This window comes from Rhinolophus ferrumequinum, chromosome 4, assembly GCF_004115265.2.
Source record: "Rhinolophus ferrumequinum isolate MPI-CBG mRhiFer1 chromosome 4, mRhiFer1_v1.p, whole genome shotgun sequence".
NCBI classification, from domain to species: domain Eukaryota; kingdom Metazoa; phylum Chordata; class Mammalia; order Chiroptera; family Rhinolophidae; genus Rhinolophus; species Rhinolophus ferrumequinum.
This window is the reverse complement of record NC_046287.1, coordinates 63,847,863-63,852,140: the sequence shown is the minus strand read 5'-3', so window position 1 is coordinate 63,852,140 and position 4,278 is coordinate 63,847,863.

Here is a 4,278-nt window from a genome sequence, read left to right as displayed (position 1 = left end):
TTGAAACTTCTAGTAAGAGTAAGAGATAGGGATGCAAGGAACTATTTGAAGTTCTGGGGTTCTAGTAATACTTTATTTCTTGATCCAAAATTATACAGCTGTGTTTATTTCTGAAGAATTCATTGAACTCTATTTATAGAACAATTTGTATACTATATTATTTGATAGTACACTCAATAAAAATATATTAAATAAAACAAGCTTGTTTTACATTCTAATTTTTTACTAAAAGAATAAAATAAATTGGTTTTACATTTTCATTGTTTTACTAAAGGTCAAAGTATGTAAAAGGACTGATTTGGAAAACCACCAATGACAAAGACAGCTTCCAGGTCTTAGAAATTAGGAAGTGTAACCATTGTTTTTTAGCAAGTACGCCTGATCAGGACACTTCTGCGGCCTCTATACTGCACTGCTACTAAGTTGGGTACTAGTGATGCCACACCAGGACACCTCTGCTCTGACTACTGTACACCATCATTACCACAGCCATTGATGTTTGTATCACTTGCTTAAGATTCATGTCCTGGATGAGAGCATCTTGTCAGCATGAAATGCCAAATCTTGGCAGCTGGAGTGAAGAGAGGGAGTACCTTGCTCCTCCAGTATTCACACTAAGACACCAGCAATGCCTGCCATCACAAACGAAAACACAAAGTGGGGAAGCATTCCCAAGCAGGCAAGGCAAGTGAATGTTCATAGAAAAAAATATTAAAAAAAATGCATGTGTTTAATAGTAAAATAATCCGATACTGTAATTGCTTGTCTCATTTTTCCCTGTTACTGGTATATGATCAACTTGAGAGTAAAAACAGCATCTTATTGTTGCATCTCCCAGTGCCTACAAAAATGTTTGAGTTTGAACATATAACAGAAGCTCAACTGTTTGATGGGTAGACGGATGAAAGAAAACAATTAGTGAATCAGTTCAAACCATAACCTATGCTCGCATAATTTTTTAAAGCTCTCAAAATATTCTTGTACTTGAGTCTCAACCAAATTAGCATTTGATTTAACCTTACATATCAATAAGTAAAAGACTACCATTTCAACAAAAATGGTCAAAGGACATAAATATGAAGTTCATAAAGGAAGAAACACAAATAATCAATGAACATATGGAAAATTTGGGTAGCTGCTATTAAAATTCAAAATACAGTGTCATCTGGCCAAATAGTTCTCCAGATAATCCACCAAATGAAAATGGTTTCTTGGCGAAAAGAAAAGAAACAGAAGCATCAGAGTGTAAGCACACTCCCAACCAGACTGCCCTGCAGCCACCCACGTGGAAAGAAAGGGCACAACCCAACATGGCTTCCCCCCAGCGGTTACCACAGAATTCAACAGGAAGTCAAGACTAGAGAGGTAACAAGGGGCCCATCTCCACCCATAGTCCTCCCAGCTCTATAGTTAAGCATCTTAAGATGTCAGTTTACTTTCAACAACAGCAATTATGAGACTCTATCTAATTCCCTGGAATCTAAAGCAGATCTGGGTACACAACATTTATACAACAACCATTCCATTAGTTAACATTCAATTTATTGAATGAATGAATGAATGAATAAATGAATGAATGGCATAATTCCACTCTCAACCATAAAATGGGCAGAGATTGAAAATTATCATAGGTAATATTTAAGTTTGTAGGGGGAGGATAAATAGGTACAACCTTTCTGTAAAATAATTTGGTAAAATGTACAAAAAACTTTAACAAATTAAACTATTCACTCAACCACTTGTCTATAAAATTGCTCCTTAAAAATAACACAAAAAATGCATAAAGATTTAATGCAAGCATATTCACTTTTGTGTTATTGATAATAGTAATAAATTAGAAGGTAATTTAAATGTTGAAAGATTTGGGGATAATGAAATGAATTAATTAAATATATTTAATTAATTAATTAAATATATATAGTAAAATAAATAAATATATATATATATACACTATGTATAGTAAATGCAACTATTAAAACTCTATCAAATGATATTTTTCACAATATATTGATCAATGGAATGATATTTACAATGCAATGCGCATATTTAGCATGATACAAATCTGGGTATGAATGTTATCCCAATTCTATAATATAAACACAGACACACATTCAAAAATTATTCAAAAAATATATATCAAATGTGAAAAAGTGGCTATTTATTAATGCACAGATTTAAGTTGGCTGTTATTATTTTCTGTGTTGTCTATGTTTTTAACAATGTATACATATAAAATACTTACAAAAAATATATTTTTTTAATTCATTCTATTTACTTTTTCAAATTCCAGATCTCAAACTGACTATATAGTTTTTTTCTTTCACATCTCTCCTATCGTACACTTTACACCTGATAAATTGATCTGTGCTTCTATTCTGTACTTTAAAAGGAAGGATTTAGGAAGTTTAATTATAATATTCTAAGACTCAAAAATAAGACACACTTGTCTCTATAACAGTTCCTAGTCACCAATTTCCATAACTGAGCAATGCCTGGGATCCTCAACAGTAGATTTCTCTAATGACAACTGTTGGTCTCTTTTGATCTGTATAAATCACCAGGTTCTGAATCACCATGTCCAGGACCCTCCATTCATTACTAAAACACCTTTACATCCTGACCACAACACACAGCCACACTGCCTCCGAGCCAACATACATACTCTCTAGAAACCATGTTCCCCCTGCTGGAAGGGCTATTCCATCTGATACCATATTTCAGCATCTCCCCCACCACAAAGGTTAACTCTAGGTTGTATCTTCACTCAGATAGCTCCATCCAACAGCGATGGACCAAGCAGAGGGTAAACCTAGCTTGAGATGTGAGAAGTTCTGAAAAATCACAATTCTCCTTATTAAATTTGAACTTGAATAAATGTCATTTTTTTCTCTGTGGGCATTTAATACTTTTCTGTAACAATCTGCTCTACGAGCCCTTTAAGAGGTAATGTAAGAATTTGAACTTTGGAGTCAGACTGCCCAGTTTTCAATCCCAGCTGTCTAAGCAATGTCTTGAGAAATTAATGTAACTGTCCAGGGTTTCCATTTTCCTATTTGTACTATGGATATAATTAATGGTAACTACTTCATAGGGTTGTTGTAAGAATAAAATATGTAATTGTATGTAAGGAGCTTAGAACATTATATGGGATATAGCGAATACCGCCTAAGTTGTAGCTACTCCGTAGGTAGAATTACATACATAGCCCTGTTTCTTCAATACAGCTCCATAGCTTTAAATAATGATTTTCTGAGGAACTGAGTAAAAGAACTCTGAATAACTTCCAGTGTAAGAAAAAGACTGAATAGGAGTACACTATTATTGGAGGAGTTAGGATCCTCTGGGTAATATGGGTTGTAAGCAATCTTCAGGAAAAAACAAAATAACCACAATGGCTGTCTGAAATAGTAAATGAGACTATTTTCCTGACCTATGTTCTCATTACAACTATGATAAAACAAGTGTATTTTCTCCTGCAAGTGTAGACCTCTCCAACAGGAGGGTCTTAGGGGTTGATAACCTGAAAACTGGATGAGATCATGGGGCTTTAGAGACCTTAACAGTGAAGAAGCTTTTAATCACAAACCCAAGGAATGTCTGAGTTACACCTATATCAACAACATGTAGTGATAAATGTAGCTATAACTCAAGAATGGTGAAATTAAAATCATGTAAAATGGTGATTCACTTCTGTTTTTCTCTCAGTTCAAGTACTGTATCTCCAAACATGGAGATATTACTGAGACTAATTGACACTTCCCCTAATTTTTCATTCTTCCACTGCTTGCTGCTTGTTCTGTCACATGTAAGCAATACACTTCTCAATTTCTGGCTTTTGTTAAATCCATCATTATTTCATTGAGTTTATTTGCTCATCACCTGCCACAGCATCACTGTTATTCAGTAGCAATTTGATTAGAGGTAAAATAATTCCCCTATGTAGATTTCACCTCATAATATTAAATCAATAACAAAACTTCTTCTGTTAGTTTCAGATTATATGGACAGTATTACATGGACACAGTTTCAGACTTCTGGGAACATTCCCTCTTGAACCCCTGAGCTGCCATGCAAGAAGTCTGATTCTTGCTCACCATTCTAAAGAAACCACCTGGAAAGCCACAGAAATTATATGAAAAGAGGAGAGAGATGCCCAAGCTCAGCATTTCTAGCATCTAGTCATTGAGTCAGTCAGCCTGAGACTCCAGACGCGATGAAGCAGAGGTGAGTCAACACATATTCTGCCCAAATTTCAGATTTGTGAGAAACATAAACACC